The sequence below is a fragment of the Ranitomeya imitator genome, chromosome 6 (genome assembly GCF_032444005.1).
Source record: "Ranitomeya imitator isolate aRanImi1 chromosome 6, aRanImi1.pri, whole genome shotgun sequence".
NCBI lineage: Eukaryota > Metazoa > Chordata > Amphibia > Anura > Dendrobatidae > Ranitomeya > Ranitomeya imitator.
This window is the reverse complement of record NC_091287.1, coordinates 144,731,036-144,757,146: the sequence shown is the minus strand read 5'-3', so window position 1 is coordinate 144,757,146 and position 26,111 is coordinate 144,731,036. Positions and strand designations below refer to the sequence as shown.

The 26,111-nt window shown below is 40.8% G+C and overlaps 1 protein-coding gene across 4 annotated transcripts in view; it reads right to left on the bottom strand.

Annotated features, from left to right (window-relative positions):
- The window catches only part of TPK1 (thiamin pyrophosphokinase 1), a 797,936-nt gene that overhangs the window by 533,598 nt on the left and 238,227 nt on the right, over positions 1–26,111 (bottom strand). The gene's annotated exons all lie outside the window — the stretch shown is intronic.

Sequence of the window (26,111 nt, the reverse complement as noted above, 5' to 3'; positions counted from 1 at the left end):
CACAATCTCTTTGTATCTGATAGAAAAATATTTAGAATGGAGAGTCCTCAGTGGTTGATACCTTTTAATGACTAACTGAAAAGATGGTAACAAATTGAAAGGTCTCTTCATTTCTAGATTATATTCTTTCCTTTTAATCCCTATTCAGTCATTTCAAAATGATTTATGACAAGGCATTTTTTCCTGAATGGGATTGTTCCCTTAAGTTTCTACCCATGCTGCAGCTTAGAGGCAATGCCCCCTTAACCCTTTCAAGACATATGATGTACATTTACGTCATATGTTGTGTCCCTGACTTTGAGGCAGAGTCCCTAATAAATGATGTCTGATTTACAAACATGCTCCTCATCCTAGAGACAGTCTGTGCTTCGGGGTGGCCTGCAGGCAGGTCTTTTCCAGTCCCGCACTGTAGCATGGGCATCTCATTAACTGAAAACTTTTAACTCTGATTACACAAGAACCCCGATGTATTTCTTCACCTCAGGTGTAATTTTTCATCAGCATAACTGTGGCAACATGACAATGTCTGTAGTTTACTTAGCAAAATCCTGCTGACAGGTTCGCTTTAATTGAAAAAAAAAAATCTTCCAAAAGTTGTTAGAACCACTTCAGGAAATACTTCAGTAAGGCTAGGGTCACACTGCGTTGTGTGAACCCGTTTAACGGACTACGTTACACCGCGGCATTGCTTGTAATGGCGAACGCATCGCTAGCACACGCCCACATTGGGCGTGCTCTAGCGATGTGCTGTCATTTGAGTGACGGACCTCGAACGCTGCTTGCAGCGTTCGCGGTCCGTTCCTCGCTAGCGCAGATTGGGCATCTGCGCTAGCGGGATCGGCAAACGCGATCCCTTTTGGGACATTGCGTTAGCGCAGTCCGTTAGCGTATGCGCTAAACGGACTGCCCTAACGCAATGTGAACCTAGCCTAAAAGTAAAAACTCCTCTTAGTAACTCGCCAAAAGAGGTAAGTTTCCTGAAATGGTTTCTGCTTGATTTTTTTTTAACTCTGCAAAAAAAAACGTGTGACCATAATCTTAGTTTGCAGAAGCAGCAATGCACAACATACATATTAAGTCCATTAATAAACTTCTTACAAAAAAGGAACAAATAAAAACATTTTAAGCTGTTAAAAAAAACTACATCAGAATAGCAGAACATCAACTGAGAGTATAAGGGACTCAAGAATTTCCTGATTGCATGCAGTAGACGTGGAATGATAAAGTTTTATTCATCTGTCTGACTACACTTCTGCCTTATATCTTCAATTTGTTTGTAGCACACTGTGATTTATAAATTAAACTGGAAGTGAAGGGACATTGATACCACTGCCAGAAGTTCACTGCATTTGATTTTGCACTTAAATCTCAAATGTTTCCACATCCAAGCTGCTCTGAAATGCAACTTTAATAAATCTGTCAAAATAAACATAACCTGTCGTGGATGGGGTTGTATCGCTTTCTTTTTCCTTCATTTTCTCTGAAGTGAATTGTAGAGAGTAATCAATTGGTCCCTGACAGAATGAAACCAAGCAGACAAATGCATACAGCAAAGTTTTTAGCTACCTGATGAAAATTCTGTTTACAGTACAATTCTCTGGTCAAAGCTATATCACTCGCTGAGCAAACTCGATAAACCGTAGAAGAAGAAAAAAAGACTAACTGAAAGTGGAAAGGTTTGTACAAATCAGTATGTGGAAGAAAGGAATACTAGATTTCAATATTAAGCAGAATTTTACATCTATAGTAACTAATAAGAAGTAATTTTTCATTGACAAAAGAAATGTACAGATTAGTGATTGGAAAGTAAATTGATCTTGAATTTCACGAAAATCTTCATTAGCCAAAATGTGGATTTTTTTGCTTTTTCCATTTACACGCATCAACCAAACTGGCCACTACACTCCATTTTTTTGAACAATAAAGGGCCACCAAAAGGTTAAAAAGAATCCTTATATTCGCCTTACCCGGGCCCCTCCGCTCTTCGCCAATAGCTATCTGGTCTTTACTGCATCCTCGGCTCCCCCACTGCACGCATCCAGCCCCATCATGTGTGAAACAGTCCGCTGGGCCACATATCCAGCCCCTTCATGTGTGACATAGTCCGCTGGGCCATGCGTCCAGCCCCATCATGTCTGACAAGGTCCACTGGGTCGGGCCACACATCCTGCCCCATCATGTGTGACACAGTCCGCTGGGTCACACATCCAGCCCCTTCATGTGTGGCACAGTCCGCTGGGCCACGCATCCAGCCATATCATGTGTGCCACGGTCCGCTGGGCCACACATCCAGCCCCTTCATTTGTGGCACGGTCCGCTGGGCCACGCATCCAGCCCCAACATGTGTGCCACGGTCCACTGGGCCACACATCCAGCCCTATCATGTGTGACACGGCTTACTGGGCCATGCATCTAGCCCTATCATGTTTGACACGGTCCGCTGAGCCATGCATCCAGCCAAATCATGTGACACACGGTCTGCTGGGCCATACAACCTATCCCATTATGTGTGATACACTACGCTGAGCACTCTAACCCCATTCTGTGTGACACACTCCATGTATACCATCCAATTTGATACACTCTGTGTATTTATTCCACTCCTGTATGATATATACCATATATCTAATCCCATCCTTGGTGAGACACTCCGCTGGGCCCTGTATGTAATCTCATCATGTGACACAATCTCATGAGGCCTAAAATTAATCCATTCCTGGTTGATACAGGTCGCATGTCTAATGCTATCATGTGAGATACAGTCCACGTATCTAATTTTAGTGTAGGATACAGTCTGCGTATCTAATCCCAGAGCGAGACCCAGTCTGCATAGCTAATCTAGTTGGTTTCTCACTTCTTGGACCATCACCTATCAGAGATTAAGTAGTCCTGAAGAGCAAACCATGTATGTACTTACACAATTTCTTTAAATGCCACAAAATTAAAAAGGTAATTTTACTCCGTCCGAGTACATTAAACAAAGCGCCTTGTAAGATTAGTAACATACAGGTGTTGATATAAAACTAAACCAAATGTTTCACGTTGTAAATGAAAAAAAAAAGGATTTTGCTGAATAAAAATTAGCCTTAAACATTTTAAGATGAGCCAATGTCACACAGCTAGATTTTCAGAACCTATTTTGTATAAAGCCATTTTTATATCACATTTTGGGCAGCAGTGTTAAGGGGAAATAAATGAGATAAAAGAACCTGTGGGAAATAGAGATAATACCACAATTGATTTTGGCTTTATAAATGGAAAACCAAGACATTACAATCTTAATTCAGACAGATGGCTTTTATTATTATATGTGTGGGCTGGGATAACTTGTACAAACAGAACAGTGCAGGAAATTATTTTAGACATCCTGTCTTCACTTGTAGCAGCTCTGAAATATTGCTGTATACTTATTAGGTAAGAATGCAGTTAATTAAAAATAGACATAATTTACACTGCTTAACCCTTTCCTGCCTTCCACCATTCTTGCACAGCACGTGTCATGTTCAGGCTCAGGATCAGAGTCCGCACCATACTAGGTAGACGATTGCTGTTTTACATGGCCGGCATCTGACTGTAACAACAAACCAAGCAAGTTCCGATGGTTATCTCCTTAAATGTTTTTAAATGAATGTAAGGTGTATGGTCCCTAGGGAGCGCTATACCACGTACACTTTGTCCAGCTTTCAGTTTATGTGATTGCCCAGGTCTCTCTTGTGAGTACTCCTGTGAGATCCAGAGAAAGGTTAGGCTTCAAAGGAGATTGCCATTTTAGTTATGTACTGCAATGTAGTCCCCAAAGGTAAACCGCCCACAACCACTACCCCATATGATTGGTACTGTGGCGTACCTACAAAATTGGCCAATAAAAATATAAAATTATTTAACTTGTATGATACATGCCGTAAGGTAAAAAAGAAAAATGAAACACAAGACTTGCCGTTGTCCGATTGTCACACCTTCATAAAAAATGCAATGAAAATTAATCAAAACATTGCATGTACCCAAAATGGTATCAACAAAAACACCAGCTGGCAACATTAACCCTGCTGTTTTGTTTGCATTTACTATACACTTGTAGTGTTCTGGGTCACTATGACCCGGCTTATTAAACCTTGATTTTAGACACTCTAACTCCATTTTTTATACTTTTTGCTTACTAGACTGTTTGTGAACATGTTTGGTAGTAAAAAAAAAAAAGAAAAATGAACTAGAAATTTTTTTTTTGTTTTTATTCTGAAAAAACAGATCCATCGAATGAGCAAAACGAAAATAGAAAACTACACATATTTTGTAAAAAAACAAAACAAAGCAATCAAATCAAACATTTTGTGATAAAAAATTAAAGATAATAAACATTACAATGTGAATATATTTACATGATCATATAAATTTACGGATTCTTGCATGAAAAACAATACACATGATTTTTGCATAGAAATGTTTTACAGCCAGAACATGTTATACTTATCTTGTTGTCACAAGTAGAAGGGCAATAGCTGCATCTTTTTCTTTTGATCCCGGAAGAGGCCATGGGGGTAGAAGCACACAGCTGCTCTCCAAATAAACTGAAAGGTAACATGTCTGGGCTAGCATATGTGTACTGATAAGAGCAGAGAAGATAAGAACCCTTCTGAAAACAAGCAGATAAGCCAGGAAGACAGACTTACTTAGCAAAAAAAATTATTTGCAAGACTTTACAGCTCAGCTTTACAAAAAAAAACCGTGTTAGACAGCGCATTCTGAGCAGTCCGTTCTGCGCATAATATACATGTGTAGTGCACACCTAGTGATCTCTCCGGATGCACTCTACATTTTAGAATAGACTGCGCACCAAAAATAATCAATATAAAGCCATTTTTATGGTGCGCAGATCTCAATGCATACCCCCGGTAGAGCGCGTGTACGACCCCATTGAAATAATTTAGGAAATAAATCAATTGATATACAATAGTAGATGCAATAAATAGACCCAACTGAGGTTATAACTCCTTTATTTCACTGAAAATATGGCCTCACAGCTGGAAAAAATGATGTCGGGTCACTATGACCCGAACACAACAAGTGTAACTTTTTGCGTGTAGCAAAAAGTAAAGGAAAAAAAAAATACTCATAGGTAGGTCCCCCCAAATGAGGAAAAGTCAAGGAGTCTCAAGTTTTATAGACTTACAGAAAAAAATCTACAGGGCCGCAAAAAGTCTGTTCGGGTCACTATGACTCGAACACAACAGAAGGGTTAAAAAACCCTCACAGAGCTGTATTTGACTGGATTATTACTAAAATAAAATAAAAACCTATACAAATTTGGTAGTCCTCTCAATGACGGCCTTATTTGCTTTGTCCTTGCTAATCAATTGTTGTGGCTAGACCAACCATTGACTGACCAAGCATTCAGCATGAACAGACCATAAACATGGTGATCGATGAAGGTATGAATATTGTACAGTATTATTTTATCTATTGGTAACGCAAATGTGGCTGTTTTTGTTACAGATTTTAGTGATTTTTATTCATTTTGAAAATGTAAAGTTTGAACTGTTTCTGTACACTTTACTGCTTCCATACTATTGAGCAGAGACTGCATACATTCAATATGAAAACTAACTTTGCACTATAATAATAATTTTATGCCTATAGTGCCAACATATTCCACAGCCCTTTGCAATTCAGAGGGGACTGGTACAGACAATAAAGACATTACAAAGAAATACATAGTTCAACAGTTACAGAAGAAGTGGGGTCCCTACTCACAAGCTTACAATCTATGAGGAAATAGGGGAGACACAAAAGTTGAATGGTAAAAAGTTCTTGTACTATATGGACCAGCCATCAGTATAATAAATAGGGTGTTGCTCACATAATGCTGCATGAGCCGGTATATGTACAGCTACGTTCCCACGATCAGGAATGAGCAGCCCTTTGGACGCAGCATATTTTCGCTGAGTCCAAAATGATGTCCTCTATTGAACGCAGGTAAATGCACATGTGTTCACTGAATCATGTGGATTTACCGTATTCAATACATTCTATTGATTACATTTCTGTTGCGGAGATTCGCGTCACTGCAAGACAAATTGATATGCTGCAGTCCTGAAAGAAGCACCACATGTCAGTATCTGCGAGTTGTCCACAGGTGCACATAGTCACATGGTGGACATTGGATTTCTAGAAATCCCATCCACTATGTTGTAACATCCTGACCGCTATGGTTTTAATGCTGCATAAATACGCAATGTCAAACCCGCAGCAATTCCTAATCGTGGACACGTACCCTACAAGGACAGACACAGAGAGCTATTAAGTGCATGGAGGAGGTCTAAGCAGATGATACAAGGAACCAGATTTGTAGGAAAATGTTGAAAAGGCAAACCTGGAATAGTGAAGTCAATTGATAGTCCAGTCTAAAGAAATGCGTTTTTAGGTCACGGTTATTGTTATTATTCAGAATTATTTTTTTTTGTCCTGGGTGGTGCATTCCAAATAATTCCAGCAACATGCATGAACTATTAGAGACAGGAGTGGGAGGTACAGATTATTGAGGATGTCAGTTTTGGTCATTAGCGGAAAGGAGGGCACGGGTAGGGAAGCAGACAGAGAAGAGGGAAGAGATGTAGGGTGGTGCTGAACTGTGGAGAGCTTTGTAGGTGAGAGTGAAAAGTTTATATTATTATTAGTAATTTATATAGCACCATTAATTCCATGGTGCTGTACATGAGAAAGGGGTACGTACAGAGTTATAGATATCATTTACAGTAAACAAATTTACAATGACAGACTGGTACAGAGGGGCGAGGACCCTGTCCTTGCAGACTTACATTCTATAAGATAATGGGATTTGGGAGTTCGTGGGATTCACTCCAGATCATGGGTAAGCCTCTTTGACTATCTCACTGCGTTTTGAGACATGCGGTACCCTCATGTATGCAATTGTGCAATAGATTTCTGATGGGCTGTCTCTCGATTATTTTGTGCAGCGGTATACAATTTAGGTTATTACCATGTGGAATTTTACCTTTTTTCCCCACTTTCTCCCCGATACACTACTAGTTTGTTCCTTGGACTTTTTCCTGTACTTTTTGTATTTTGTTATTTGATATACTTATTTGTAATATTTATTTAATAAATGAAATATTTTAGAATGATTTGTGAGATTTTGTGCTTACTCCACGTGTTTGTATGTGATTTATCTGGGCATACTCTCACTCTCAAGGTATGTATATTGTTGGTTTATTATTTTTTATTTGTTACAGAGCGAGGGTCTTCAGCGAGTGGATTGAGCGTACAATAAAATAAAATAATAATAATAATAATACAATACAAAAATAAATAATACAATAAAATATTAAAACAACCTGTGTCTTTATTTCATTAAAATACTTTTTAATATTGTGTGTGTTTTTTTTAACAGTTTAATGCAAATGGATTAATAATGGATAGGTGTCAGAATTGACGCCTCTCCATTATTAATCTGGCTTAATGTCACATTACAATAGCAAGGTGACATTAACCTTTCATTACCCCATATCCCACCGCTACACGGGAATGGGAAGAGAGTGGCCAAGCGCCAGAATAGGCGCATCTTACAGATGTGCCTTTTCTGGGGTGGTTGGGGGCAGATGTTTTTAGCTAGGGGGGGCCAAAAACCGTGGACCCTCTCTAGGCTATTAATATCTGTCCTCAGTCACTGGCTTTACTACTCTGGCGGAGAAAATTGCGCGGGAGCCCACACCATTTTTTTCCGTGATTTAACCCTTAAATTTAAGAGCTAGAGCGCCGAAATTTTGCATATACACACTACTAACAGTAGTGTGGAATATGCAAAAAAAAGGGGGATATGACATGGTTTACTGTATGTAAACCAGGTCTCATATCATGTCGGGTTTTGGCAGGAGAAATGAAAAGCCGGTAATCGAATTACCGGCTTTTCTGCTATATCGCCCTGAAAGAAATATAAAAAAAAACAAAAACCCCCATAGACTTACATTGGGTTTCGAGTTTCGGCCGATCCCCAACCCCGACTTTTCAATAGGATCGGCCGATTTCACTCGACCCGACTTTTGAGAAAGTCGGGTTTCGTGAAACCCGACTCGACCCTGAAAAACTAAAAGTCGCACAACCCTAGCAACCATTTGTGCTGAACACTATCAAATTGTCATTTTTTTACTTTTGAAAAAAAACAATTCTAACTCCAACCCTAACATCAACCCTAACTGCAAAGAATGGAAAAAATAATGTTTTTATTTTAGAATTTTTATCTAACTAAGGGGGTGACAAAGAGGGATTTGATTATTTTTTTAAAATTTTTATTCCCTATTGTTGCTGAGTACCGGATGGAAGATCTCAGCGGGCACACTGCGCATGCGCCCGTCATTTTTCTCAGGTAGAAGACGCGGAGGGCCGAGGGACGGAGCAGGAGGGACTGGAGATGATTGAGGAATTGGGGGCTTTGGGGGACCCCATTTCTCTCTTTTCTGATATGTTAGATCATATCAGAGGAGAGACAAATTAATTTTAAATCAGACTTTTTTTGCGATTGCAGTTATTCAGCGAATAACGGCGATCACGTGACAGGGGACCGTAAAGATATGGCAATGATCAGGTTCTCCAGGGTTTTACATACCCCCAAGATTTTCCAAAGCTGGGGGTGCTATAACCTTATTTTTCAGCGCCACTAAAAAGCAGTGCTGAGGAATAAGTACCCATAACTGCCACCATTAAAAGGCACATTGGCGGTCGTTAAGGGGTTAAATCTAATTTGAAAGCTTGAACTCAATTTACACATATAAAATGGTCTTTAAGATGAAGTATGGACAAGAAAACAGCAAATTAATGTTGATAAAAAAAAAGTAAAATGACCCCCGTGGCCATCAAAGGTGAGTATAAGTAGTTGTACAAAAAATATTTAAACCTACCGTACATATTTATATAAATGGAGGCACTGTGGACAATTTTACATCTCCAGCGGACCAAAAACTGCAATTAAGATGTCTTTTGAAAAGCTCATAAGCCAAGCAAATGCAGCACTGATAAATTAGTTCCTGAATGACACTAAATGAAGAAGAAAGTTATTTTTGCTTGTGGTCTCTAATTTGCTTTACATTAATTCAGTTTTATCTGTTTGGGCTCTAATAATTCTGCTTTCTCTTGCAGAAAATTTGTCTTCAGTTTTTACAAGCACTTTCATTTTAAGTGTGCGGTTTAATAAAAGGCTATTTTTCCAAGATGTCTCAGTCACTCCACAAATATAAATCAATCTTGTACTTGAAAAATATAAAGTACATAGTTCCTTGCTTTTGGAAACATATTTTGTTTGTTGAACAATTGCTCCAGAGAATAGCAGATATGGATGGCAATCTTACCTAAATGTGCAATACTGGATCTCTCGGATTCATTTCTACTCTATTCCTGTAAGGGATTCATAAATGAGCAAAATATAGACATAAAATATGGCATCATTACTCTTGGTAATTAGACAATTTCTAATCATTACCTTGATTTGCCAGCATAAAATATGCACATAAAACAAGAAGCAGAGTAATATTTCAAAGCAAGAATTAGAAGTCAGCGTGAAACGTTGTCTATTGATATGAAAGCTCAACTAAACGTTTACCGTATTTTCCAGCGTATAAGACGACTTTTTAACCCCTGAAAATCGTCCCAAAAGTCGGGGGTTTCTTATACACCGGGTACAGGTGCAGGAAGCGATCCTTGATGGTTACCAGGGTCTGAAGGAGAGGAGACTCTCCTTCAGGCCCTGGGATCCAAATTCATGTAAAAAATAAAGAATAAAAATAAAAAATATGGATATACTCACCCCTCCGACGGACCCTGGCTCCCAGCGGTGCAAGCGTCTGCCTCCGATCCTAAGAATGCAGTGAGTGAAGGACCTTCGATGACGTCGCGGTCAGGTGAACGGAGGCAGACGCTTGCACCGCTGAGAGCCAGGGTTAATTCTGACATTGTTTATTGTGAATTGCTTTTACGTTGTAAATTTTGTGGTAAAAATTACCATGCATATGATTCTCCTCATCAGTACAATTATGGAATATGTCCGTGAAAAGAATAGCAGCATGCTGTGATTTCACTCTGAAATTGGATGCCTCTCACCTATTCAAGTCTATGGAAAACATCGGACTGCACTTGGTGAAAATTTTTAAAACATGTTGGTTTATTCAGTATTTAGTATAACAGCAGAAATACATACCGTGGCATGCCATCAATTAGGCTATTAGTGGTTGTCTGAGGATTGCTGATCCTCACTAAATGTACTTGGGCAAAAAATCATCAAGATACCGAACTGGTAGCTACTTTTTGCAATTAGCAACCAATGATGTAACTAGATGTGCTGAATAGGCAAACAAACAACTAACAGTTCATGTTATGGCAGCAAGTTTAGACTATGCAGGCTGTTCACATGAGTACAAACAACATGCAGTTTGGTGTTGTCATATTGAAATACTGATCTTGATACACTTTGGCTTTCTGACTCTGACCTTTCCCAGTGCCAGAGCACAGCAGTTCTTTACTCTGCCATCAACAGGGCAGATATGTACGCCTGCACAAGAGCGCGATGCCGGGCAGCGAAGAAGCAACAGGAGGGCGGCATTGCAAGAAGATGTGAGGCGCCGGACCCGGACCTGTGACACCCATCGGACAGGGCCGCCCTGCAGGTGAGTATAACAGGGCTCATCTAGAATGCTGTAGACAAGCCCTGAAAGGCAGTGGCCGTATCTTATATTGGTCAAAACTGCTGACAGGTTCGCTTTAAGTTCTCTTGATGAGCTTTTGGTGAATTTACAATTGGAGCAAAGTAAATGGGATTTATAGACATCTCATGCCCCTTGAGCTGCCCCTTCAAACCTGGAACATGTCAATTTCTACCTGCGATTACCCTACGTTTTGTGTGCAGATATTCCCAAATGAATTGTATTAGAAGCCGATAATCTGCAGGTTAGCATCTCACATGTTTCCACTGTAGAAAAGCATTAAAAACCACATGTAATCCACATAAAAGTTTTGACAAAGCCAAATACCAGGAAGTATGAACAACGCAGCTTTAGTTAAACGTGACATAAAAAAAGACAAAGCAATAAAAACACGATAAAGATGCACATTAAAAAAAAAACTGAACACAAAAATTTAATTAAAAAACCTAAGTAAACTTATTTGTCTAAAAGGAGCATAACTGCTGGAGATAATGTACTATGTGGAGACCAGACTGAACCAAAGAATCCATCTTGTCTTCCTCCTGAGAAATCTGCTTCTAAACAGCAAACTTGACATTTCCTTTTATGGAAGTAATCACGCGCGCATTCCTTCTTGTTATCATAGTCCTTCACCCACATACCAGATATTGTAACATTTCACTAGAATAGACTTGTTTTGTAAGAGATTGTGAAATATGTGCGCATGTCTGTAAATGCCTAAACTTTTTACTATATAAAGAAGGGACAGCACCCAGTGAGGCAGGCGTGCTCCGGGGCTACTCCTGTTTATGACCACACAACCTTTGTGCTGCGTGTCATTTACTTGGATCCCTACATCCAGGAAGCCAGGGACGGAAAAGGACTCAACATTTCTTGGCGCCCGAAACAGGGACCCGAGGCGAGAGTATCTGCTCGAGATTCACCTGCGGATACGGACAACGGAGATCTGGGATAATGGACGGCAAATGAACTGAAAAACCTGGCCAGGTAAGAGACATTATTAGTTCTCTTTTATCTGCCCTGTATTATCCGAAAGATCTCTACGAGCCGTGTCACGCTGGGTTAGTCTAGTAGTGAGTAGATACCTATAAAACTCGGGTTACCATATTGTATAGATTTATGAGTCCTGTCCCTGGCAGTGTGTGAACAGTGTGAAGGTTGTGGCATGTTATGAAAGAAGGATAAAAGTACGTAAAACAATAAGCCGAAATTGTTAGGACAAGTCTTATTAGTGAAGTCAGCCTAACTGGGTCATGTGGTTGCGTCCTTTCGGGGAGACCTCCGCCCATGCTTGACTCTCTTTAAGAACTTGTTTCTTCATTTCTGGATAAGAGTTTGATAGAATGAGCCCAGGACACGGGTCCATGAGCCTGGGACAAGTATGATAACAGAGACGGAAAGTTTGGTGATCTGTTTGGTGTTGCTGATCCTGTTTGCGTGCATTGTAGGAATCAAGTTTATTCTGCACATTAGAAAGAACGGAGCAGATCAGCCCTTCAATATTTTAGCTCCCTAGGAAGAAGGCAACGAGACATCACTCCAGAGAGGTGGTTGTCCAAACGTCACCTAGGATAAGTGTAGCTATTATTGAAAAGAAAAATGGGAAATAAACAGACAAAAACCGTCTTAGGACAAGTAGAAGCAAAAGATATCATACAGGAAAGATGTGGAAAGACAGTCAGAAGGCAGATCAGAAGGGTAAGAAAAAAAATTGGGAATTTCAGAAGCACTTATGTTTAGCACTGAATGGGAAAGACTGAGTAAAGAACGAGGTGGAATTATCAGGGATAATGGGTGGGAAGAAATCATACACTGTATGATAAAGGTCTCAAAAACAGCTAAAGAGGAGAATTGGAAGTATGATCCAGACACTTCCAAATGGAGTATGGGTACGAGAAAATGTTGTGCTACGACTCATTCAGTTCCTCCTCCTTATCTAGATCCGAATGTTCAACCATTTGTACCTTCAGGAGGTACAGAGGAAGGGAAACCCATACCAAATTTATATCCTGGGTTAAGCGGGGTGGAAGGATGGGTATTCCAAAATTGTGGCCAGCAGAATCCGGATTGGAGAACTGAGTGTTCCGCCTGTGGGGCCCCTAAAGGCCATCAGTTATTAGCACCTGTTAGGATAATAACAAAGGGAGTGAGATAAGCTGATCCCGAGAATCCTAATCAAAGAATTACTAGGCAAATTGAAACACAGCAGTATTTTCCATGGACACCAGCTGAGGGTATGTCTCTTCTTATGAATGCACCAGATCCAACTCGATACCCAAATAGATTTGCTAGTTATATAGAGCAAATAATTCGCACACATAATGGTTCATGGATGGATGGAATGGAATTATGTAGGCTAAAAATGCCATCGGGAATGTTTCAGGAGCTGATTGTAGCAACATAGGCTCAAAGACCAGGAGAAAATGTAAGAGCACCTTTTGTGATAGAGTCAGGAAACCGGTTTGTAGAGGCTCTAAATCAGTTCATGCAAGGAAAACAGAGGGAGAGAGGATCCACAGGCATAGTTATGCAGAAAGCAGGTCAATCCATAGATGAGTATTCCCGGGAGCTGGAAGATAGCTTTAGGGATGAGGGATTAAATATTGCTGATCCAGGAGTCCTCCGGCTCTATACTAAACAATTGATTGAGGGACTTGAACCAGGCATTAAGGAAAGATTCAAGTCAGCTACGCCAGATTGGAGAACTCTAGAACAACCACAGATAGTGAAACAAAGATGTATGGGCATTGCTATGGATTTAAGAGAAAAGAAAAAACCTGTCAGAATAGCGCAAGCAAACACAACAGGTGGAAGGGCAAGACATAATTTTCCCTGTCATTACTGCAAGAAACCAGGACATTTCCAGAGAGAATGTAGAAAGAAGCAGGCAGACATAAAATCAGGAAAATTTGTACCAAAGAATAAGCCCTCAGACACCCAACAGACATCCATAGTGGATGGTCCCATACCAGACTCAGATTGACTCAATGTGTTACAAACTTCCCTACCAGCTAGAAGACCTATAATACAGGTGAATGTGGGGGGAAGAGAGATTCCATTTTTGATAGATACAGGTGCAACTTCCTCAATTTTGAATCAAGATTTTCTTCCGAACCCAGAAGATGTTTCACAGCAAACAACTTTGGCTGAGGGTTATGATGGGGTAATTCGAACACTGCCATATACTGTGCCCCTAGAGGTCTCATTAGGACCTAAATGTTTTGCATCCAGATTTTTGTATGCCAGAGGTGCCCCGACATGTTTGTTGGGAACTGATGTCCTAAAGAAATTAGAAGCTAACATCAATTTTAGGGAAGATGGCACAGTTATGCTGACTATCCCTGATGATGCAGAAATATTAGAACAATATGTCAGAATTCAGGCTTTTGAGGATCATACTGAAGAAAAAGAGTACACCACAGATCTAGACCTCTCAACGGTCCCAGAAACACTGTGGGCACAGGGTGACACTGATGTGGGATTATTGCATATCTCTCCTGTAAAACTATCTGTGCAACCAGGAACTGTTCTCCCACAGCTCAGACAATACCCTGTGAGTGCCCAGCAGGAACTAGCGATTACACAACAGATAGAGGGATATAGAGAGAAAGGAGTTTTGGTAGAGATACAATCACCTGCTAACACTCCTCTGTATCCAGTCAAGAAGAGAACTCTTGATAAGGGTTCTATGCCCAAATATCGTATGGTACATGATCTAAGAGAAATAAACAAAGTTCTAGATCCAATCACCCCAGTTGTACCCAATCCTCATACGTTACTATCACAGATACCAGCCAGTTCTCAAGTGTTTACTGTAATAGATCTTTCAAATGCATTTTTCTCGGTTCCTTTACACCAAGACAGTTGGCATTTGTTTGCATTTACATTTAAGGGCAAACAGTTGGCGTGGACACGCCTTCCACAGGGAATGATACACTCCCCTACTCTTTATTCAAATGCCCTACAAACAGTCCTCCAGAGGTTTGAACCCGAACCACAGGTAGTAATTTTGCAGTATGTGGATGACCTACTACTTTGCTGCCCAGATCTAGAAACTGCAGAAAGGTCCACTGTGAGTTTACTATGTTTTCTAGAAAAAGAAGGGTGTAAAGTGAATAGACAAAAGCTACAAGTTTGTCAGACCAAAGTGGTCTTTTTAGGTCATTGCATTTCTCAAGGTAAAAAGCATCTTACACCTCAAAGAACTGAAGCAATAAGACAGATGAATGAGCCTAGAAATCATAAACAGCTACGAGCATTTTTAGGAATAGTGTCTCATTGTAGACAATGGATTATACATGCCAGTCAACTAATGCAACCACTGTATGACTGTGTAAAAAATGAACCTTACATGTTGACAAAAGAAGGTCAGATTTCGTTCCAACAATTAAAAGATGCCCTTGTTTCAGCTCCAGCGTTAGGGCTACCAGACTACACCAAACCATTTCAGCTTATGGCTGCAGAAGTTGATTCCCATGCTACAGGAGTTCTTACCCAGAAGCATGCAGGGAAACAAAGACCAATTGCATATCTTTCAGCAAGGTTAGATCCCGTAGCTAGAGCAGCGCCAACCTGTGTACGTGTAGTTGTTGCTGTCTCACTATTGTTGGACAAAGCATCAGAAATTGTCCTAGAGCATCCACTCACAGTTCAAACTACACATGATGTTTATGGGATATTAAACCAGGTCCAACCAAAACACATTTCCATGGCCAGACATTTGCGGCTGCAGTGTTCTTTGCTGCTCCCCTCTACTATCACATTTGCTAGGCTTCAGACTCTCAATTTAGCTACACTGCTACCTCTCGAGTCTGAAGGGGGGAATAAGGACACTGATCCATACGCAAATTTTTTCCCTACAGACACACATGATTGTACAGAGCTCATTTTACAAGAAACGGTAGGCTTACCCAATGTATCCGAAACACCACTTCAAAATCCAGATTTAGAGCCGTTTATAGATGGTAGTAGGTTTGCAGATGACACAGGTAACTTCCATACAGGGTATGCAGTTGTGTCAGAATCTGAAACTCTCAAAGCAGAACCGCTTCCACCGAAACAATCTGCACAAGAAGCAGAACTAACAGCATTGATTGAAGCTCTAAAAATAGCTGAGAATCAGACAGCTAATATATACACTGATTCTAGGTATGCACATGGTATTGTGTTTGATTTTGGAGTAATCTGGAGAGCTAGAGGTTACATGACAGCGTCAGGACAACCTGTAAAACATGCTTCTCTGATCAAACAGATCTTAGAGGCTGCACAAGAAACAAAAGAAGTAGCAGTAATCAAGGTAGCTGCACATGTGAGACTCGACACTAGGGAATCTAGGGGAAATGATAGGGCTGATAAAGCAGCCAAAGCAGCAGCAGTCAAACCCTTACAACAGGTCCATACTGTAAATCCCACGGAAAATACTGAAGATAGACTGAGACAAGCACAGGAAGATGCAGGAGAAGAGGAGAGGGACAGGTGGAAAAAGGAAGGGGCAGAAGAACAAGCGGGAATTTGGAAGAAAGATGGACTAATATGTCTACCTAGAGCCTGGTACCCGATTGTAGTTGGTGGATTGCACCACCCTACGCATGTGTCTGCAAATGCAATGACACTACTGGCAAAGCAAGTCTGGTTGGCTCCAGGTTTTGGCAACTACGCAAGAGACTATTGTGCTGCATGCGCTATATGCCTGACACATAATCCCGGACAGACAGCAAAGACCCCTATGAAGCACCATGTCCGACCTCTCTACCCGTTTCAACGGTTGCAGATAGACTTTATCCAGCTGCCAAAGAGTAATGGGTATGAGTATGTGTTGGTGTGTGTGGACATGTTCTCGGGGTGGCCAGAGGCCTATCCAGTTCGGAAGGCTTCAGCTAAAAACACTGCTGTAAAGCTAGTTGCCGAACTGGTGCCCCGTTATGGTCTCCCTGAAGTGATCGAGTCAGATAGGGGTACTCATTTCACTGGAGAAATATTTCAAAATGTACTGAAAATGTTGGGTGTTGAAAGTCAGCTACACACTCCGTATCATCCTCAAAGTTCTGGTAAGGTGGAACGCATGAATGGAACTTTAAAATTAAAAATACAGAAAGCCATGGCTGAAACAGGAAAGCCTTGGACAGAATGCCTTCCACTGGCCCTTTACTCAATACGCAATACCCCAAGGGGTAAGACTAAACTGTCTCCATATGAAATTTTGTTTGGCAGGACTGCCAATTTAGGATGTTATTTTCCACAGCAACTTGTGTTAAATATTGAGTCATTGACTTCTTATGTGCAAAATCTTCAGAAACAATTAACTAAGGTGCATGCACAAGTTTTTGCTTCCCTTCCAGATCCTGACAACACTGAAGGAAGTCACAAGTTGGAACCAGGTGATCAAGTCTATGTAAAAAGACACACCAGAAAGGCTCTTGAACCAAGATTTGACGGACCCTTCCAAGTCCTATTGACAACACCTACATCAGTCAAGCTTGAAGGAAAGGCATCATGGATACATGCAAGTCATTGCAAAAAGGCAGTATAAGACTCATGATATTGATGTTAATAATGTTAACACAAATGTGGGATAAATTAGTTAGAGCCACGGATTATCTAGATGATCAGATTTGGGACATATTGGACATATTAAATACCAGTATAGCTGTACAGAATCAGCTTATAATAGTCACTAACCAACATACCCTGGTATTGGATTACCTAACTGCCTCACAAGGGGGTATGTGTCAAATCATCGGACCCACCTGCTGTCATTATATAGACCCTAATAGTACTATGAGTATGAGATTTAAATTAAAAGACGTACAACGACTCAGGGATCAGTATGACAAAGACAATGACCAAAATAAGGATAGCTGGTGGTCAGATACCTTTTCTTTTCTTAACCCGGCCAATTGGTTCAGAGGGATCGGTGGGTGGGTTACCGGAATTATGCAAAGCCTAATACATATAGTTATTGTTATTGTAATTATATATGTATTGTTCAAGGTTGTACTCAAGGGTATCTCGGTATGCACAAATAAATTTTGTGTAATTGATACGAGAATATAAAGTTTTTATATGTTATCCGATCGTCATATTAATCCTTGTCATTTTTTATGCTTGAATTTGTAATGTTTTAGTATACTGCCGTATAAAGAAGAGAATGCACAGACTTCATGCAAGAATTTATGATAGATTATAAAAGAATATGTCAAAGGGGGGAATTGTGGAGACCAGACTGAACCAAAGAATCCATCTTGTCTTCCTCCTGAGAAATCTGCTTCTAAACAGCAAACTTGACATTTCCTTTTATGGAAGTAATCACGCGCGCATTCCTTCTTGTTATCATAGTCCTTCACCCACATACCAGATATTGTAACATTTCACTAGAATAGACTTGTTTTGTAAGAGATTGTGAAATATGTGCGCATGTCTGTAAATGCCTAAACTTTTTACTATATAAAGAAGGGACAGCACCCAGTGAGGCAGGCGTGCTCCGGGGCTACTCCTGTTTATGACCACACAACCTTTGTGCTGCGTGTCATTTACTTGGATCCCTACATCCAGGAAGCCAGGGACGGAAAAGGACTCAACAACTACATCAAAAAATATAACACCAAAAAATAATAATAAAGCCACAAAGTAAAATAAATGCTTCATTTTATTAAAAACGTGTAAATAAAAAAAAAACAGTGAGCACCACAAACAAACAACAATAGGTGGGACACCTGGACTGAGCAAAAAAAAACAAACAGTGTGTGTATATGACTCAAAGCAGTAACAAGAGTGATAACAAACACTCGATATATGAGAGTATGAGCAGGGGCAAAACATGCCTAATACAGATAAACTGAGCAAAAGTAATCCCAAAAGGGATATATACCATATGTGCAACATATAATTATGACCCAAATGTTCAACAATAGTGATTGGCATAAACCTCATACTTAAAGTCACATACCTTACCTATTTGGCAATAGCAGTAGAGGCATCCACCACATCTGATGCACGTTTCGCATGAAATGCTTCGTCCAGGGCTGGATGAGCGGAGTATTTAATGCGGAATATTTAATATTATTAAAATAAAGCATTTATTTTACTTTGTGGCTTTATTCTTATTTTTTGGTGTTATATATATATATTGGATTCTTAACATTATAGGTATACCTACATCAAAAAAATAACTAATCCTCATTTTGGAACATAGCCTACATGAACTGCCAAATCACATACAGGTTGCACACAACTGACATTAAAGCCTATGGACCAATGTTGAGGGCCAACATATGATTAGACAGTGGCATGTTTGGAGGCTTACTCTGGACAAGTACAATGAAGACTATTCTGGAAAAAAAAGTATATAAAAAGGAATAGTTTTGCATATTGAAAACTATAAAACAATGGAAAATGCTGTTCAAACATGGACTTTCTCTTTTAAGAAAGATCACTTACTACATGAGGAGTACATATTTAGAATGCAATTCCAGTAACATGGTCAAATGGGTGCATTGCAATGAGAAGGTGCATTTTAAACAAATACCTGAAATGTTAAACCAAATAAACATAATTAAAAAGTAGCTGCTTTCAAACATTGCTTTAGTGCTTCAATAGAAACTTGTCTAGAAAGTTAATAGTTTGTTGCTTTTGCAATGCAAAATGGCCATTTTCATTCCAGTTAATTAAGTGAAATTAATTTGTTATTCCTTGCAGTACTTATAGAATGGTTTTCTTAAGACACATTTTTATTTCTCTTGGGATAAGTTTTAAAGATATCTGGAATGGAGACAAAATAATCCCAGTTCTAATTTAGCTACTTAAATAGATGCAAATTAGCCTAGCACCTGAAACATTACATTATTTCGAAGTTCTGATGAATATGTGGCCATAGAGAAAAAGGATTACTGAGTAGAGTTTGAAGACAGATAAAAAAAAAGTGCTCTACATAAATGACCAAGTACAATTCTGAAAATTATCATTAGCTTCCTGATGGACTGCTTCAGAATCCAATAGGGAAAGGAAATGTGTTTCTTTGTGTACAAAAAAAGACTTATTCACTTTAAGCATTCTGCTTTGAAAAGTTTCTATTCAACAACTATAAGCAACAATCTTCTATGGCTTTGTACATCTCTGTTCCCCTCCAATTTCACTATCTGCTCTGCACAGTCATTTACTTTTTGATGGGAAAATAGAATTTTGTAGATTGTGTTATGAAACCAATGATGCATAGCTTTATTAAAGCACATAGCTTTCAGTTGTGTACAATAAACACTTTTTATCACTCTTACAAAATGGGTCAAGATTAGTGTTGAGCGATACCTTCCGATATTTGAAAGTCTCGGTATCGGATTGTATCGACCGATATCCGAAAAATATCAGATATCGCCGATACCGATACCCGATACCAATACAAGTCAATGGGACACAAATATCGGAATGTATCCTGGAATGGTTCCCAGGGTCTGAAGGACAGGAAACTCTCCTTCAGGCCCTGGGATCCATATTCATGTAAAAAATAAAGAATAAAAATAAAAAATATGGATATACTCACCCCTCCGGTGGACCCTGGACCTTAGCGGTGTAACCGGCAGCCTCCGTTCCTAAGAATGAGCGGATGAAGGACCTTCGATGACGTCGCGGCTTGTGATTGCTCACGTGACCAATCACAAGCCGCGACGTCATCACAGGTCCTTCACTCGCTCATTCTTAGGAACGGAGACTGCCGGTTGCATGGATTACAACCAGGGCGCGTCCGAGGGTGAGTATATTCATATTTTTTATTTTTATTCTTTATTTTACACATAAATATTCATCCCGATCCCAATTCCCGATATCGCAAAAATATTGGAACTCGGGATCGGAATTCCGATACCGCAAATATCGGCAGATACCCGATACTTGCGGTATTGGAATGCTCAACACTAGTCAAGATATAGGGTAACACTGTGAGCCAAACTAGTAAATGTTCACAGGGGGTTTATTTTTTTAGTTTTAAATTAGCCCAAAGCAAGTAATATTATCATTACTTACCCTCCAGAGCAGTGTTCCCCAACTCCAGTCCTCAAGAGACACCAACAGGTCATGTTTTCAGTATTTCCTTAGTATTGCCCAGGTGATGGAATTGTTGCCTGTCTAGATGATGGTATTCTCACCTGGGCAATACTAAGGAAATCCTGAAAACATGACCTGTTTGTTGCTCTTGAGGACCGAACTTGGGGAACACTGCTCTAGAGCTTCTGCCACTTCAGTGCCACCTCTATGCTGCGCCTTGGCATTCATTAATGACAAAGCTGCAGAAGTGATGTCCAGTCAATCACAGCCAAGCATTGGCCTCAGCAGTCTTGTGCCATTTTTCTTGGAAGTCACTAACACAGACCTGTCGACAAAGAACTCTGTCCAGCAAAAGAGTGGTGGATCTTGGGTAGCAAGTGTACCAGTGGGTAAGTAATCCTAATTTTTTTTCATTACCCACTCATCATAGCCAATGTATCTCCTTATACAGTACATAGAACAGTAAACATTGCCATTGAAGACAAAAAGATCAGTTAACTGCAATTTTCTTAGAGAGCACTTCCATCACAGAACTGGCAATGCCCCAATGGACAGTGCTACTTTCCATTAAGACTTGAATAACCATCTTCCAGATCTTTCTCCAACAGTGTTTCAGGGTTTCCCACTCTCACAGTTTTCCTGTTGTCATCAGGTACTTTGGTACTTGCTCAGCAATAATGTAAAGTGGCTTTGAGGGGCATATATGTCAGTAAACTTCCCAAAGTGATAGAACCTGCACCCTTTTAAGTACTTAAATCCACATTCAGAAAGTGTGTTAACCCTTCAGGTGATTCACAGAAAAGAATGCAAAATGGAATGAAAAAAATTACACTTTCAACTAACACGTTGCGTTAATCTCAAATTTTTGATTTGAAGTAATAAAAACTGTACCACAAAATTACTCCCAAACACAGAGGAACATCTATGTGGTCAGAACCTACTGTTTGGGTACATGGTACAGCATGGAAGAGTAGGTGCACAATTTGGAATAGATGTATGCCAGGTTGCATTGTTGAGACCAAGAGGTGTCAAAACCGCAGAAAACACCACCAGTGTATTAGACACTACACTCTTCAAGGAAGTCAATTAAAGGTCTTCTAGTGACTATTTTAGAACCACGGGTGCCTCACAAAAGCTTATACCACCGAGATGAAAAAAATGAAAAATTACATTTTATCCACTAAAATGTTGCTATAGTCCCAAATTTTTTTTTTTCCCAAGGGGTAATGGGAGAAAATAAAACTCATGATTTGTAAAGCAATATTTAAAAAAATGACAATTCGATATACAAGGTAGAAAACTACTGTTTGAACCCAAGGCGCACCTCTGAAGGAAAGAAACATTATTTGACTTCTGGAGCACAAATTTGCCTGCAAATAGTGTCAAAGCAGCAAAACGGACCACAAAGTGACCCTATTTCATAAACTATACTTCTCAGGGAATACATATAGTAGTGTAATGAGAATTTTCACCTAACACACGTTTTACCAATTTCTTTACCAATGGGCTGTGTGAAATAAAAATTTACATTGTTTGCAAAAAGCAGATTTAGTGCACAATTGTTTAATTTTACTACGGCTAATTATAAAAAAAAGTACTCTGTAAATTATTACGCACTGCAATAGGTTATATATGGTCATACACTAGTGTTTGGACACACGGCAAGGCTCAAAAGAGAAGGAGCACTACTTGGGGGTCACAAATTTTTATGGAGAAGTTTCTGGGTGCAATTTTCAGAGCCCCTGAAGCGACAAAACATCAGACATCCCAAGAAAGTGACCCCATCTTGTAAATTACTCTCTAGGAATTCATCTATGGGGTATATTGTCTATTTTGACCACACGGAGTGCAGAATGAAAACTGCAAATTAGCCAATTAAATGCCAAATACTTAGTGCCTACCTTATGCTTCTGGAGGCTCACATCCCATAAATTGTAAACAGGTTGTGCAGAATTTAACAATTACTTTTCTGAATATGAGATCAGTGGGGGTCTGACATCCTCACCGATCAGTTGAAAACTTCTAAGGCAGCCGCCAGAACTACAGAAGTTGCATGCATTGCTTAGGGGCTGCTGACGAATGCTGCAGTACATTCATGACAATGGAAGGTAAAGCGCAGTTTTCAGCAGCAGCCAATAAGTAATGTATGGAACTACATTATCCTTCCCCCCCATACATCACTTCTGGCTGCTGTTGAAGAAGTTTTCAGATGATCATTATGTGCTCCAGGTGTCGAACACCCTCCGATTTCATATTAAATACCTATCCAACAGAGAGGTCAATCACTCTTTAAAGAAAAGTCAGCAGTCACTTTGCAATTACAAAGAGTGACTGCGGATGTCTGAATCAGGATAGTGCAATTAACTCATTGCCATAATTCCCCTGTATTTCCCATGCAAGAGGGAGGTCACATGCAGATTAGTTCCATCCAGCTTCTCTAAATTCAATTCCAGTGAGAGAAACTGGATGAGCCTAGTTGGCACAAGTATGCAAATAACATTCATGCATTCAGGTGACCACCATCTAGCTTGAGAAATATAAAAGGAATGACAACGTACAGAGTGAACCCGCATGATTTGGAGGTCACACACATTTGGTAGTAACAGAGAGACGGATAGCTTTACTGCTAAGGCTACTTTCACACATCAGGTTTTTTTAATTCCGGCTGTTTACGGCTGTTTAGAGAAAAACCGGAACCGGTTAAAAAACAAAAAACGGAACCGATTTTTCTCCATTGACTTGTATTAGCGCCGCATTGCGCCGGATGGCCCTACATTTCTTCCTAATTTTTCTGGATCTGGCTAAAATTCTGGTTCCGGCTTCTGGAAAAAACGTCTAAAGTAACATTTTTTGTCTGCGGTGATAAAGCTGGAAGGACCGGATCCGGCTCTTCTGGCTTTTCGCTACAATGCATGTCTACAGACGCCGGATTGCGCCGGATCCGGAAAAAGGCGGATCCGGCGGCCTGATCTGGCTTTTTAAACTGAGCATGCTCAGAACCTATTTGCCTGCCCCCAGGACACATATATAAACCAATGGTATTGAGGCCCCCACTCATTTCCAGCCATACTGCCAGCCACAGAGCCCACACCCTGCCAAGAATCTTCCAGACCCTGCCAAAAGAGCCAGCCAGAGAGCGGAGTCAAACCTGCAAGAGAGTGGAGCCAATCCTGCCAGAGAGCGGAGCCAAGCCTGCCAGAGCAGAGCCAAATCGGCTAGAGAGCAGAGCCAAGCCTGCCAGAGAGCGGAGCCAAGCCTGCCAGAGAGCGGAGCCAAGCCTGCTAGAGAGCGGAGCCAAACCTGCCAGAGAGCGGAGCCAAACCTGCCAGAGAGCGGAGCCAAACCTGCCAGAGCGAAACCAAGCCATGTCTTCTTCTGGGAGCCCTCCCTCCCGTTGGCAGCGCACTGAGGTAAATATATATGCTTTTAATTTTGCTCTCGCTCTCTCTCCCTCTCTCTTTGTATGTATGTATGTATGTGTGTGTATTTGTGTATGTGTGTGTGTGTATGTGTGTGTGTGTATGTGTGTGTGTGTATGTGTGTGTTTGTGTGTGTGTATGTATGTGTGTGTATGTGTGTGTGTGTGTGTGTGTCTGTATGTGTGTGTTTATATATTAATTTATTTCACCATCTTTCTTTTTTGTAGGAAGCTGCTGCCGCAGCACAAGAGGTGCTCCCGAAAGAAGAGCGAAGGGGTGGAGAAATACCTGGAGCGGGATCACAATTGGTATGTTTCTTTCATTTATCGCAGTACCACAACCTCACACTACACCCAACACATAACAACACAAGATACTTACAGAAAGATCACAGCACACTACACATTCAAGCTGACCATTTCAGACATCACACAACACATACAAAATGATCATTATAGATATCATACGGCACACAACACATAAAAAGGCTACATACAAGCGCATAATTTTTATGTTATTTTTCTTCTAGAGATCGGATTCTGGTGCTCAATCCAGAGCTCCTCCCAGTGGCTCCCAGGGTCGTCGGCGTCAGAGTCAGGGCAGCCGTCATCGTGTAAGCATCTTTTTTTTGTTTGTTTGTTTTTTGGTATTTTGTTTTGAATCTAATTTTATTTTTTTTGCCTTTTTTTATAACAGGCTTTACAGCGTGCTCCTGATTCAGACGGTGAGGAGGTCGGCCTCAATATTGACCTCTCCGAGACAGGGAGCCGCTGTGGAACATGGCCGCCGCCATGCTGATATCATCGTGACCCATTGATTCTGGGAGAAAGTCTGCCAACAGCTTATAGAGAAGTGGGAGAACCTCGATGTTCGGGCCCAGAATCAAGAACGTAAGTATACTCAGTTCAGTTTTCTTGATGCATTCTATGTATTGTTTAATAACAATTTGTGTTTCTCCTTTTTTTAAAAGGTGAGAGGATTGTGAAACAGTGGCGGTCGATCAGGGATTGCTTTAAGAAGGAGTTCAACAAAGAGATGCGGGCCCCAAGTCGTTCTGGAGGATGCAGGAGCAGATACAAGTATGCCGAAGCCCTGTCGTTCCTCAGGACAACGATCGTGACTCTAAGGAAAATATTACCCACCATATGTAATAACCAATGTTTAACATGTGTAAATCCCTTTTGCTCTTTCAGCCAGGGCCATGCAATATCAGTATATTGTTTGTTTTTCTCTTTTGTTCCACAGCACCGTCGGGAGAACTCGAGAGCCTGCAGCAGAGTTGAACCCTCCTGGGGCGATCCCTCAGGAGGCCGCCACCGAGGGACAGTTCGACAGTCCCGGCCCCTCTGCACCTTCCCACTCTGTGCCTTCCCAGCCTTCCCACACATTGGATCCCTCTGTCCCATCCGTGAGCGCTGGAGCATCCTGGCCAGTTCCATTGCATGTATCAGCTGGTGAGGATATAGCGTTTTCTGTACCGCACCCCTCTACTGCTGCCACCTCTAGTACACCTGTAGCTTCAGGGTGACAGCGGCAGAGGGGTCAGGTACAGAGCTATGCGCCCGAGTCCTTACACCTGAACGCATCCTTTCAGAACTGTCTCAAAGTTTTGTCCAAGCAAATGGCTGCAGGTTTCAATGTAATAAATAAAAGTATACTCGAGTTGCATACACAACAGTCACCGAACAACACTTTTTTCCAGTCGGTACTCGAGCAAATGGAGACGCTATCTGCTTCTCAGCAGATGCAAGTAATGGAATCCTGCCAATCTACTCTAGTGCTCATTGCCTCAAAAGCAGAGACTCCTGCCACCCATCCTGCACCTGCCGCCCCTTCCTCCACTGTCCATCACTACAGCCACTACCATCCTCCTGACCCGTACCATCCCTGCCCGTGCCCCATCCCACCAACCTCACCATCACCCACATCATGCCCGTGCCCCGTCCCACCAGCCACA